Below are 15,035 nucleotides of genomic sequence, written 5' to 3' on the forward strand. Positions count from 1 at the left end.
TTGCTTAATGAGATCAGGGATGTGTCTTTGTACATTGCTCTCTTCCAAGTGCTTAGAACAGTGCTTGGTGCATGGTAGACGCTCAATAAATATTTGCTAAATGAATGAACAAATGATAGAAAAAAATACAAAAAAGTGACTATTTAGCAAACACTAATGAGGAGGGAAACATAAAATTTTTTTAGGTCAGCATCATTATCATTTAACATTAAAACATTTAGAAGATGAAATGTGAAACTCATTTTTAGATTATTAAAATGAAACTAAAATGAGATACATTTGAGTCATTTCAACTAGACAATAATTTGGCTTAAGAAGTAAAACAAAATCTGCTTCCATTTTGGCATTGCCAGGCTTTGACAATATAAATCACTGTCTCTAGCACTCTAGGGAATGAATGACATCTGGGAATTAATAAACTCTTTGATGCTAAAAGCAAAGAAGCTTCTCTTGCTAAGTTACATCAAGCATTCAACCCAAATAAACATATTACAAACATACTTTTTCTCTCAGCTTTATCTTTTAAAGTATCAGAGAGTGAATAAGCCGAAATACTATTCTGATAATTCTAAGGGACTATTTTTCTCCTGTTCTTATTTACTTTTGTCTCTTCCAGAACTCACATAGCATACATAAAAATGTACCTACTTGTACCACTCAGTTTTCATCAAAGAAATAATATTTGATTGACATAAACATATGATCTATAAACCATAAACCTGATCTTTAGTCCTTTGCACTGCATCAAATGTTGAAAATTACCTACAAACGTTACCCAGCTGTAGCTACCATAATTCAACTAAATAAGTGAAGTTTCCATACTTCTGTTGAAGAATTCCTAAAATTTGGTTTTAATTTAGAAGATATTGGCTTAGTCACATGAGCCAGGTACATAATATGATGAGACTCTGAATGGTTTTCTTGTTTATTCCTGCCCACTGTTTTCAACAATAGACAATTTAGAGACAAATAAATAATCCCTAAACTAAAGGTAGATCAAAGCTTTAATCTTTAATCAAACCCATGTTCCCTTTTGATGATCATAAAGATTTTATATTGTTCTAGGGTTATGATGTCTTGTCTTACAAGAAACATGGGCAATTCCTCCCAAATTGCCAAACTTATTAAGGTATGTGCTATATGCAATAAAATGTATCTATGCTAACTAGCATCACAATCAAAATATTAGAGGCTTGTCCATCAACCCAAAAGTTTCTTTGAACTCTTTTGTCATCACCCTCCTTCAATACACACGTGCCAGATGTAAGCAACCACTGATCTGCTTTCTATCACTATGGATTAGATCTGCCTTTTCTAGAACATTCTATAAATTAAATGACACAGCATTAGTATTTTGTGAGGTGCCTCTTTCACCCAGCAGAATATTTTTTAGGTTCATCCAAGTTGTTGTTTGTATCAATGACCTGTTGCTTTTTTATTGCTAAGCAGTACTCCATTGCATGCATACATCATAACTTTTTTATCCATCACCTATTGGTGGATAATTGGTTGTTTCCAGTTTTTGCTATTATGGCCAAAGCTGCTATGAACATACATTTACAAGTCTTTGTGTGGATGTAAGTTTTCATTCTCTTGGGAAGCAAAACCTAGAAGTAAAATTGCTGGAATCACATGGTTAGTATATGTTTAACTATATAAGAATCTGCCAAGATGTTTTTTATGTAAATGTACTAAAAATTTTATGATTGCTTTCCAAATATAAAACTTTAATACTGAAATTTTCAGACTCTACACACAAGTTTCCTCTCTCTGCCCTATAAAATGCTAATATGTTCTTCCCCATCTTCATAGAAATTCAGTGCACTATCCCATAACGAGGCTGACGAGCACTGCTATATACATCATTTTTTATATAACACCTGAACTGATTAGACGGGGGGGCTCCCTTAACAGAGCCCCATGTGGATACCAAGGACTAAGCAAGAAGATGGCAGCTCTCTCCAAGAGGGTTTATATGCAGCATAATCTCCTGTATAAGGTGTTACGGCTGAATTTTCTTAAGTTACCCCCCTACACAAGACCCCAAAGACCCACTTCTCCTGTAAAAGCTTCATAAGACCTGACCCCACCAGATAATAGCTGGAGGTTTCCCCTGGGCCACCTCATCCATGGAGGCTTCATTGAAAGTAGGATATGGGAAGAAAAGGGAAGTATCACCCAGAGTTCTCCTAGGATCTCTCCCAGTGTTCTGGATGACAAGGCAACACAGGAAAATAAAAGACAACCAACGTTGTAAGAAATGTTCTGATTAAACTATGTCTCCAAATTTGGGAATAAAGAACTACCACCCATAAATAAATACACTTGTAATTTCTTTCCAGATTATTATTTTCTGATAGATGAATATAAGCAAAGTCTGTTATTAATATAAAATATAATAGGCCACGGGACTTTCACAGTCAAATAATCCTTGTCTCCTAAAGCCATCACCTAAAAAGGTCTATTTCCTCAGCCCTTGAATCTCTGGGCTGGCCTGTGACTTGCCTTGGCCAATAGAGTTGTGGCAAAAATTATGGCATGGTTTTGCTCTCGTACTCTGGGTACTTTGCTGCTGTCATGTGAACAAGCCCAAACTACTCTGCAGGAAGGCAAGAGACACATGGAGAAGAAATGAGCCATGCCAGCTAAGACCACCCTACACCACCCAACCCTCAGCATACTTGGAAGTTGAACAGAGACCCATAAGACAACCCAATGGAGACCAAAAGAACTTCTCAATTAAGGCCAGCCCAAATTGCTGACCCACTGAATTGTGAGCTAAATGAGGGGCTACTATTTTAAGCCACTGAATTTTGAGGGTATTCTGTTATTTTGTGAAAGCTAACTGAGACACCGGTCAGTCAGGGAAATCCTTTCTTTGTCATTTTCAGTCTACAGATTCCCCTCCTAAAACTTTTTCTTAACTTCATGGCCCTGAACTTTGACCCACTTTTCTGGTTCTTGGTTCCTGCTTTATCTATGTTCTCCTTTACCCCTATACTGCTTATTATGGACGAAATTGTATCCCCCACTGCCCTCAAATTTCATAGGTTGAAGCCTTAATCCCCAAGTACCTCAGAACATGATTGTATTTGTATTTGGCTGTATCTTTAAAGAGGTGATTAAGTTAGAATAAGGCTGTTGGGGTGGGCCCAAATCCAGTGTGATTGGTGTTTTTATAAGAAACGGACATTTGGACACAAAAAAGAGGCATCAGGAATGTGAGTGGACACAGCAAACACCACGTGAGGACAAAGAGAGAAAGCAGCCATCTGCAAGCCAAGGAGAAAGGCCACAGAAGAAACCATACCTGCCAACACCTTGACCTTGGACTTCTGGCCTCCAGAACTGTGGGTTTAGGCCATCCAGTCTATGGTATTTTGTTATCAGCCCTAGTTCATTTTCATTACCTGTGGAAAAAAAAAGTGTAATACATTTCCTAGCTTTTTTCCCTGATAATCACTCTGATCATTCCTTTTTAAACTTCAAAAAAAATGTTAGGGGGCAGGGAGTAGGGGGAAGGAGAGCATCAGGAAGAATAGCTCATGGATGCTGGGCTTAATACCTAGGTGATGGGATGACTTGTGCAGCAAACCACCATGGCACATGTTTATCTATGTAACAAACCTGCACATCCTGCACACGTGCCCCTGAACTTAAAATTTGAAGAAACAAATTTTAAACACAAAGAACCCAGATTTGTTGTAAAAACTGTTTTTAGATGTGTTAAAAGGTACCAAATTAAAAAAAAATAAGTTTGCCACATCTTGAGAAAACATAAAATAAAGAGGTAAAACTTCCACCTCCAATGGAACCTTGAGAGGGAATCCCTGTTGACAGTTTGGTATTTCTCCCTGCAGCATGCATTTTGGTTACTGACCTTCCATACTGCACAATAACCTCTGTGAAAGGCAATGAGCACAAGCAGGAGACGTGTGGCCTTTTGCTGGCTGCACTGCATCCTAAAATCCTTCCTTTGTTTGCAGAATTTCTGAATCAATTTTAGTGGCTAAAAAATGACAACTATTCACACTTATGATAGATCTGAAAGCACACATCCACTGAAAGGAGCTTCATTCTGTACCCGTTTAATGCGATTTTACTGTTGCTAGTCCTTCCACTCCTGTAGGGAAACAAACTCTCACAGTGGATGAATCAGACAGGAGACTGTAGTCCACACTTCCTCTGGAGATCCTTAAAAAAAGGCTGCTTTATGGGATGACCTTTAAGAACCACTCTTTTTGTATATTAAACAAAAATAATAGCTATCATTTATTAAACACTCACAATGTCTTAGGCACTCTCTAAGAGCATGGGGTTTGTTTTATTTTGTTGTTTACACCAGATGAGAATGTTATCCTCACAGCGATGCCAAAAGCTCCTGCCAAACCATGAAGACCAAGGACCTTAGTGGTGAGTTCTGGCTGGCCCCTGAGTGAGGCCTGTTGATATCAGCTGCCTCTTAGGAATCTGCTTCTCAGCATTCTCTCCATCTCAGCTTTAGGAGGCTCTGCATGGTCCCAGAAGTCAACCTTCTCTACCCACGAAGATGGCCCTGGGCCTTCTGCCCTAGCCCATTTCTTCCTTCCTCCTTTAGTTTGTCTAATCCAAGAAGTTCTCCCATTATAGTTACTGAAGTGTTTCACTTAGTGCTCTAGGCTCACCAGTGTCTACTACATACACACATAAACACACATATACACATAAACACACATATGTACCTATTTCTAATTGTATTTTGATGAGGGTCAGCTGAAAAACACATGTGTCTCCTTCTTATAGCTTCCCATTGTCAAGGTATCCAGTAGTTAAAGCAGTTTTCTATCTCCACCCCCTAACCCCCAGGAACAATCTCTCAGCTTCCATTAGATGAGGACTTTAAAGACTATCTGGAAGTGCTTAAAGAGTAGTTGCTGAGGATTCACAGCTAAAAGTTCTTTCCAAAAGGAAAATCCTACATAGTCTCGTCTATTCAAAAAGGAATGGTCTAGAGGTCAAACATACTGGCAACAAATGTGACTCATCCCAGCAAAATCACCTGCCTTCTTCCTTACTCTCTCTCATCACAATTCTGATTTTTTTCCTCATTTTGATGCCTGTATCACAGCTTTCTTTTACATAAGAGAAAGTTGTTTTCAAAATTGCTTCTATAATTGAAGGCAATAACTAGTACAGGCAAACATATGCATAAATCAGGACAGTGTCTAGTTATCACTGCAAATGAGAAACTCATACATTTGCTCTTTTCCAAAAGGCTGCTGGAATATAGCCCCTTGGAATTCTAACAAGTAGCTTTAACTTAGCAGTCTGTGCACTGGCTTTGCTTTGAATACCACTGATGCAGTTCTCATCAAGGTTTCCAGGGCTTCTAGAATGTAAAACTTTAAGTAAGAGAAGTCCTTGGATTGTAGCATGCCTATAATAACCCCATATGCAATCACATGATTATTTACTGGAGTTGCTGCTTTCTCCTGAGCTATAATACCATAGTTGAAAAATCACTGCAGGACGAAACAATAATAAAAGTATTACACTTTTATTTATAAAATAAAACTCTTCCTTCAAGAGGAGCACCAAGTAGCCAAAATAATAATGGAAAAGAACAAAGCTAGAGGACTCACATTGCCTGAATTCAAAACTTACTACAAAAGACACAGTAATAAAAACAGTGTGTCACTGACATAAGTATAGGCATATAGAAAAATGCAATGGAATTGAGAATCAAGAAATAAACCCACAAATCTACAGCCAATAGACTCCTGACAAGGGTGCCAAGATGATTCAATCTTGGAAAGAATAGTCTCTTCAATAAATAGTGCTGAGGCAACTGGATATCTACATGCAAATGAATGAAATTAGACCCCTACCTTACATCACATTCAGGATGGCTCTATGACTTAAATATAAGAGCTAAAAATCATAAAACTGATAGAAGAAAACACAGGGTGTAAATCTTAGGGTAACTCTTCGTAAACTTGGATTCTTAAATATAACAACAAAATATGAAGGGATCTTACATATGACAAGTGGGAGGAAAAGAAAAAATAGATACATTTGACTGTCAAAATTAAAAACTTTTGTGTATCAAAAGATGTTATCAAGAAAATGAAAAGACAGCCTACAGAATGGGAGAAAATATCTTCAAGTCATATATCTGAAAAGGATCAAGTGCCCAGTACATATAAAAAAAAAACTCTTACAACTAATTCAACAATATCAAAAAAGCAGACAACCCACTTAAAAAATGGGCAAAGGGCAGAGAAGAGATATAAATGATCAGCAAGCAAGTGAAAAGATGAACAATAGCATCAGTCATTAGGGAATATAAAGCAAAACCACAAGGACGTACCATTTCATACCTACTAAGAAAGCTCTAATTTAAAAAAACAAACAAACAAACAAAATAAGTGTTGGTGAGGATGGGAAGAAATCAGAACACTTGCTGTTGCTAATGGGAAGGTAAAATGATTAGAATCCACAGAAATGTCACTGTGTAAAGCCCCAGGGGCAGAGCACTATTAGGCAGGAAAAGAGTCCCAAAGTGAGAATAATGTGATACCCTGAGCTCCTCAACATCAGTGCCTTGCAGACTCTTAATTCCTTTCTACCTGTATAGAAGAAAGAGCAGAAGCCCACAGAGGAGGAGGAATAAGTGAATTCACTAGAAATTAGTTCTGAGCCTCATGAAACAGTCTTGTTTTATAATATCAGCATCTATAGGAAAGGAAGGAAAATGGGGATGAAGATTCTGAGTATCTGCAATAAGAAAAGTCCTATATATTCACCATCTCCCTGTCAATACCTCCAAAACCAATGAAAAAGGTGATACTGTGCTCATTTTACAGATGGGACAACCCAGGTTCCAGATTTCAGAGCTCACATTCTTCCCACCATACTGTGATGTATCCAGCCAGGTGAAAAATTTAAAAATCACCAAGAGCCATCATTCAGTTTTTCAATAAACTTCTACTTGCTCAGAAGAGTGGGTTAACTTCTATTTTTCTATTAGCTCGGTATGGGCCCTTTAACACATCTCCAATGCAAAAATGTGACAGCATCTATCCAAATTCTAGACCGCTTTATTATTACGTGGGGAGTATAAAAAAATACAACTGTTGCAACAGTTTCTTACAGCTTATTTTTCACAGGAGGATTGCTTCCTCCCAGCTACCTGAACAGTCACTGTAAAACCACCAGTCCTCCAGCCATACGGAAAGGGTCAGGAGATCACATCAGCACTTTTACCAGCAGTGCCTCTGGAGTCTTCCTCAAACTGCTCTCTTCCTGCTTTTGTGACAGGAAGATTCCCCCCATAGGCCACAAAATATGGAAAGGAATGAAGCAGCTGATCTGCAAGGTGGTTGCAGCCCAAGGTCACCAGCCGGTTCCTTTCCTGGAAGGGTTTATTTTAGTCTTCAGTCCTCAGCAAGCTGCCCTTTCTCACCTGAGGACAGCAAAGACAAGATGCCTGCTCTTCTTTTCATTTCAGAAAAGTATAATAGTCAAGAACTTTTCAAATGCAACAATTTCCAATGACTTTAAACATTTTATTGATATATCAAAAAATAATCCAGGGAGCTGAATTGGATTTATATTGTCCCCTCTCTCTTATAGAAGCAGATAAAACAAAGCAAACATGCCCAATGTAGGGGGAAAAATCCATATTTCAGTTCTGGAAAAGATTCAGAATGCCCAATTTAACATGGGAGTGTGTGGAACAGGTGAGGAAACAAGAAATCCTATCTTTGGAATAAGAAGTTCTTACTGTTGCCACCACAAAGGCCCTCAGGAAATGACAAAGAAAAACAACCGTAATACAATGACTTCAATAGCATACTCACAAGCAATATGTGACAAGCTCAAAGAAACTACAAAATCTAAGGGCAACGGCTAGAATTTTAGACTATCTTTCTAGACTGAGCTGTTAGATCTTTTCCAGCTGCCTTAAACCTTGAAGGTAAACTGAAGGTAGAACAATTAACAATGTTAATACAACCTTTTAAAAAGTTCAACTGAAAACCAGGACAAGCCTTAAGCATTTGTTAAGTAGAAAATGAACATTTTGTTTTCAAATGTATCCCACTACTATCATTTATGGTTAATGCTTCTCTTCTCTAACATTTTCTTTTAAAAAGTTGAAAAAAAATTAATATTATGCATATTTATACAGCATAAGTATATACTATGTGATATATATGGGTAGTATACCCATATACTTACCAGCTAGATTCTACAATGAACACTTTATGCTATTAGTTTTTTTGAATATCTAGCCCTTCATTCGTGGGTCTATCCATCCATCAGCTTTTTTGAATCCATTTCATAGTAAATAAGTTGCAGAACTCGGCATGCTTCACCTAAACTCTTACGTAGCTGGCATTTCAATCTTTTCCAGTTGAAAGTATGACTTCACAAAACAAAGGAGGGAAAAGAAAGCAAGTCAATGCTCACTATGCACCTAGTTTCAGAGCCCATGTTGAGGTAAAGATGAGATTCTGGCAAAGGAGAGGGATTTTCCTATGAAAACCAGGGGGAACAGTATTTGGTAGAATGTTGAGCTTAGCAACTGTTAAGAAAGTTCTCTCTCAAAGGTCATGGTGTTGGCTCCATGCTTTTCCTCTTTCCTTCTAATCACCTTGGGAAGAGAAACCCAGTTGGCCAGGGACAGCAAGAGACAGAGCGAAGGGGAATCAACCTAGAAATGGAAAGATGGTGAGAAAAACCTGGCAGTTGGCCAAACCGAAGAATTCTGTCTTCTGGAGATGACATCCTTAGGTGGAAAAGGTAAGACAAGTCTTTTCAGTAAGACCAGTAAGGGGTTAGAAAATTCTTCCTTCTTTTTGTTTTTGCTCTTTCTCTCTCCTCTATCTCAATTCCTCCACAAATTAAAAAATGAGAGGAGAACAGCTGGGGTTGCTGTTTGCCCACTGCTTGGGAAGGCCTCTAACAATAAAGAAGGAAAGATAATGAAAAATAAACGGAGGGCCAGGGTTGGCCATTTAGTGCCTAAGCAGAAGACTTTACATTTTGTTAAGGGCTGCCCAGTCCAGCTTACTGGGTAAGGAGAGAAGAGAGAGCCACTGTATAGAAGGGTGCCCGGGAATGAAAGCTGTGTTCATACCACAGTGCTCCCAGAGCATAGCTCAAGAGAGCAAGATGGGTACAGGAGTGGCAATGGAGAGGGTCCCTGAGGCAGATGATATTGCCCAAAAATAGCTGCAACATTATCTTCGCACATTGTGACTTCGACACTCCTGTCTCTGAGAGTTGAACTCGTAAGTCTCTTCCCTTTGAAACTGGGCAGGTGCCATTTTGCTTTCCATAATTTCAGGTACCCAAGGTCAACCACAGTCCAAAAATACGAAATGGAAGATTCCCAAGATAATTCATAAGCTTTAAATTATATCCCATTCTGAGGAACACGATGCAATCTCTCACATCCAGAAGCATCCTTTTGTCTAGCTTATCCATGCTGTACACTCTAGCTACCCACTCATTGGCCACTAGTAGTTATCTTGATTATCAGATAGAAAAAACATAACATATATAAAATTCAGTATTTAACAGTTTCAAGCATCTACTGTGGATCTTGGGACGTAACCCCTACAGATAAGAGAGGACTACTGTAATGTGACAGACGTGACCATGCATGACTTCCAAGGCCAAGTCATAAAGCAATGCTGCTTCCACCTGGTTGGACAGAATAATCACACTGAAGCCCAGGCAGGCTGTCCTCCTGCTCTGAAGCTGCCATGCTATGAGAATAAAGCTGCCCATGAAGACAGACCACATAGAAAAGACCACATGAGACTGGGTGAGGAAGAAGAAATGCTGAGCCATACCAGCTGCCTGCTCTTCCAGTGTCAGCTGCCACCTGACTGCAACTGCATGAGAGAACCCAAGCCAGAAATGCACAGCCGGGCCCTTCCCTAACTCCTGACCACAGAAAAAGTGAGAGGAAAAAGATGACTGCTGTTGTTTGCAGCCACTGTATCTTCTTTTTTTTTTAGAATATTTTTTTTTATTATACTTTAGGTTTTAGGGTACATGTGCACAATGTGCAGGTTTGTTACATATGTATCCATGAGCCTTGTTGTTTTGCTGCACCCATTAACTCTTCATTTAGCATTAGGTATATCTCCTAATGCTGTCCCTCCCCCCTCCCCCCAACCCACAACAGTCCCCAGAGTGTGATGTTCCCCTTCCTGTGTCCATGAGTTCTCATTGTTCAATTCCCACCTATGAGTGAGAACATGCGGTGCTTGGTTTTTTGTCCTTGTGATAGTTTACTGAGAATGATGGTTTCCAGTTTCATCCATGTCCCTACAAAGGACATGAACTCATCATTTTTTATGGCTGCATAGTATTCCATGGTGTATATGTGCCACATTTTCTTAATCCAGTCTATCGTTGTTGGACATTTGGGTTGGTTCCAAGTCTTTGCTATTGTGAATAGTGCTGCAATAAACATACGTGTGCATGTGTCTTTACAGCAGCATGATTTATAGTCCTTTGGGTATATACCCAGTAATGGGATGGCTGAGTCAAATGGTATTTCTAGTTCTAGATCCCTGAGGAATCACCACACTGACTTCCACAATGGTTGAACTAGTTTACAGTCTCACCAACAGTGTAAAAGTGTTCCTATTTCTCTAATTAAACTAAAGAGCTTCTGCACAGCAAAAGAAACTACCATTAGAGTGAACAGGCAACCTACAGAATGGGAGAAAATTTTTGCAATCTACTCATCTGACAAAGGGCTAATATCCAGAATCTACAATGAACTCAAACAAATTTACAAGAAAAAAACAAACAACCCCATCAAAAAGTGGGCGAAGGACATGAACAGACACTTCTCAAAAGAAGACATCTATGCAGCCAAAAAACACATGATAAAATGCTCATCATCGCCACGGTATCTTCAAGTGACTTCTTACACAACAATAAATAACAGAATAGGTCCTAACATATACACTATATCATAGTAATATCTCATTTCATGTACTGCAAAATTTGACTCTTTGAGTCTGGTATCAGTTTGGCCACTAACTATACCTTTCTCATTGTATATGTAACACTCCAGCCCCATGAGTTTGCATAAAAGTATTATACCCAAACTTTTCTAGAATCCTCCCCCAAAACACACTATATACATATACAGATTTTTTTCCCACTGAAATTCCCTCCCTTTCCTCTTTAAAATTTTTCTACTTTCTACCCTCCATACAAGGCCCACTATCTTCTAAAAGTGACCTTTGAAGGTTATCAGTGACATCTGAGCTGCCAAACCTAAATGTTTTCATCCTAATTCATGTACAACAGGGCACTAAATCCAAAAATGGAAGTAGCAATAGCACCTCAAGGACAGATCAGCTCACTCTGTCTGAACCACGGTGCTGCCTCATTTCCTTCCTGAGTAGTGTTACCACGCTGGGAGATTCAGGAGCACTGACTAAGAGTCTTATTCAAAGAGAATAAGGCCTTTTACCAGAGTTTCTCTCTAATATTCTAAAGTTGCACTGGCCGATATGGTACCACGAGCCAAATGTTGCTTTTGAGCACTGAAATATGGTTAGTCTTGAGAGCTTTTTTAAGTAAAAAATATTCAGTAGACAAAAAAAGGTAAAACCTCCATAATGTTTACATTGATTAAATGTTGAAATAATTATTTGGATATGCTAAGTTAACTATGTAACTAAAATTAATTTCACCTGCGATTTTGGACATTCCAGCCTCCAATTTAGGTTGCTGTAACCTTTTTCTTTTTGCTGTCTTAATGAGGCTACAAGAAAATTCAAAATGTTCTATGTTGTTCACACAATATTTCTATTGGACAGTGTTGGCTGGTCTAGGACATCAGGTGAACAATCATGAAATTTTGTGCTACACTGAATCGAAGGCACCCAAGAGGGCTGGGTACAGCAGCTCATGCCTGTCATCCTGGCGCTTTGGAAGGCTAAGTTGGAAGGATCACTTGAGGCCAGGAATTCCACACCAGCCTCGTCAACATAGCTAGACCCCATCTCTACAAAAAAAATTTTACAAATTAGCCAGGTATGGTAGTGCATACTTGTAGTCCCAGCTTCTTAGGAGGCTGAGGCAGGAGGATAACTTGAGCCCAGGAGTTCCAGGCTGCAGTGAGCTATGTCAAGACACTGCACTCCAGCCTAGGCAACAGAACCAGACCCCATCAAAATAAAATAAAATAAAATAAAACAAAACAAAATAAAATAAATAAAATAAAAAATAGAAGGTGCCCAAGAAACACTATATATTTCCCTTAAAGGCTTATGAAAAGAAAATACTTTCAAAGGCAAAGGTGAACTATTAGGAAATAAAATAAAGGATGGCTAAAATAGATGAGAATGAAGAATAATAAAGTTAACCTGTGTGCTTGGAAATGTTTCTAGTAAGAATAATCTCCAATCATACAATCACATGACATCCTCACCTCTTCTTGCAGGGCACTGAAATCATTATCCATGATTTTACCAAGGAAAGCTTTGAAATGTCAAGTTTTCTATTTCTAAAACTCTAATATATGTAGAAATTCTACTCACTGAAAATTACCTAGGTGTCTCCCAACACTGCAATTACTTTAGGACTTAGCTCTTTGAAGCAGTGGCTCACTCCATTCTCAGAGGAGGAAAAAGAATTCTATGCAGCCTCTGAAAGTGCTTAACCTACACCAGGAAATGGGCTAAGGATTAAAAATGTGCCCGCAGGAGTGAGGAAGGGAGGAAGATGGAATGTGGATTGGTAAAGCAGACACTCTAGTGTCCTGCCCAGATAACACTGGGTCCCTTTAATGGTCTTGTGTGCCCTTTCCCAGCTTTTGTGTGCTTTGCTGCTAAGGGATGGTACCAACATTTCTTAAGAAAAACCCTCTTCAACCACCGAAGCTGCTTCACCTGCAGATGAAGAGAGCAGAGGTGCTTGGAAGTTTATACCCCTCTCTTACCTGCCCACAGACAGTGACTGATGCAGGAGTGGAAAAGCCCAGCTCCATTGCCTTGATGTGGAACAGACTCTAGGGAGCAATTATGTTCCAGAGCTGCCCACTGCACCCCCCAACTCTGCCCCCAGGATCAGGCTGGGGCAGGCACATTGCTTGAATCATTCCCCTGCTTGGCTTCTTCCCTTTCCCTTCCCTTCCCCCACTCACTAGTTTCTCCTGGGAGCCCTGCCTTGATAAACCACTTGTGCAGAAATCCTCTTCTCAGTCTGCTTCTGGAGCGCTCATCTCACGACTCTTGGCATGCACGAATGTGCTCTAAGAAAATATGAAAGAAACCACAGGTTTTTGTGCTTGCTATTGTTGTACCATGGATAAGAGCTTCTGTAACCCTCAAGAGTTCGAAATAACTAAAGTATTTACAGGGTAATAAGAAGCATCCTCATTCCTATACAGCACTGCAGCAACCTTAGGCCATAGATCTTAGATCAAGAAAAAAATATGCTAATAGCTGGTACAACATATCTATGTCTCCAAGGTGTAAGAGAAGACAGCACAATGAGTAAGGCTCTAAAGTAGAGGCGAAATGAAAGAAAAGTCAACATTAAGTTTGGTGAGCTGCATACCTAACACTAATGTTATAAATTCTGTATATAATTAATATAAATACTTTTTGAGACAGAGTCTCATCTGTCACCCAGGCTGGGGTACAGTGGCGCAGTCTTGGCTCACTGCAAACCTCCGCCTCCTGGGTTGAAGCGATTTTCCTGTCTCAGCCTCTCGAATAGCTGGGATTACAGGCATGTGCCACCATGCCCAGCTAATTTTTTTTGTATTTTTAGTAGAGACGGAGTTTGACCATGTTGGCCAGGCTGGTCTGGAACTCCTGACTTGAGGTGATCCACACGCCTCGGCCTCCCAAAATGCTGGGTGGCGTGAGCCACCGTGCCTGGTCTATAATGAGTATTTAATTAAAACAATTTAAAAGGAAGAAAGCACCTCCAACATTAGGGTAGGTTTTTCAAAAGAACAGTGTATCTTCCAAACTAAAATACCACAGGGGAGAAGTTATCAAGGGTTGTTTACTTTCTTTTCCTGAAACTTGAAAGCAGCTTTTGACTGGACTAAACTAAGGTATTCCCCTTCAGCAAGAGCCAATCTAAAGCTCCCAGTGCAAAGCTCACTTAACACAAGGGTGAGGATAATTCATCCAAAAACAGTCATTTTGTTCTCTAAATAAATATTTTCTATTTTAGGAGTTTATTGACCAACACTGTTTTTTTTTGTTTTTTTTAAAAAAAAAGCTAAATTGAATGTGACATATAAGCAAGATCCAAAATATACCTTTTGCCTTTATAGGAATAAGAACATATTCTGAATGCCTACTCTGCATATAAATAGGCCTTAAAAAATACATTTAGACTAACATAGAGTCAGAGCTGCTCACTGTTGGAAGTATGGGGAAGTAAAGCAGGCATTTCAAGACAATTCCAGAAATGCTCAGGTTCCAGAGTTTAGATGTTTCCAATTTTGAGTATGGGAAGATATTATAGAGGAATCAGATTTTAGTTCAGTGTTTTAAAAAACAACTCACAATTCGAGATTTGTAGCAAGTGAATGATGCTAGAGTAGAGGCCAAATGGTTTTATTTTTAGGAGACGATGGAGGGACATATGGAAGAATTCTCTGGAAGGAAGGCAAGACTAACATAAGCAACCAACCACCAGGTGACATCTGGGGCTCCAAGTCTAATCAGGTCCTGTTGGGTGAGAACGAGAGTACACTGCCCATGTACTGTGTTTCAGCCCCAAGACCTGGAGCCATCCAAAGCCTTTGTAAAATTTGTTTTTTGTTTGTTTGTTTGTTTGTTTTTGCGACGGAGTCTCCCTCTGTCGCCCAGGCTGGAGTGCAGTGGTGCCATCTCGGCTCACTGCAAGCTCTGCCTCCCGGGTTCACGCCATTCTCCTGCCTCAGCCTCTCTGAGTAGCTGGGACTACAGGCGCCCGCCACCACGCCCGGCTAATTTTTTTGTATTTGTAGTAGAGACGGGGTTTCACTGTGTTAGCCAGGATGGTCTCGA

The 15,035-nt window shown here is 39.5% G+C and overlaps 1 protein-coding gene across 17 annotated transcripts in view; it reads right to left on the reverse strand.

Moving 5' to 3' along the window:
* The window catches only part of PLCB4 (phospholipase C beta 4), a 413,770-nt gene that overhangs the window by 247,474 nt on the left and 151,261 nt on the right, over window positions 1-15,035 (reverse strand). The window contains exon 4 of one of the 17 annotated variants that reach the window (XM_063633994.1): window positions 13,166-13,273. The exons of 15 other annotated variants lie outside the window; for them this stretch is intronic. The gene's annotated coding sequence lies outside the window, so the exon portion shown is untranslated. Of the gene's footprint in view, window positions 1-3,310; window positions 3,371-13,165; window positions 13,274-15,035 lie in introns of those variants that run through there. One more of the 17 variants, XM_063633995.1, reaches the window with a different exon arrangement.

This window comes from Symphalangus syndactylus, chromosome 24 (genome assembly GCF_028878055.3).
Source record: "Symphalangus syndactylus isolate Jambi chromosome 24, NHGRI_mSymSyn1-v2.1_pri, whole genome shotgun sequence".
NCBI classification, from domain to species: domain Eukaryota; kingdom Metazoa; phylum Chordata; class Mammalia; order Primates; family Hylobatidae; genus Symphalangus; species Symphalangus syndactylus.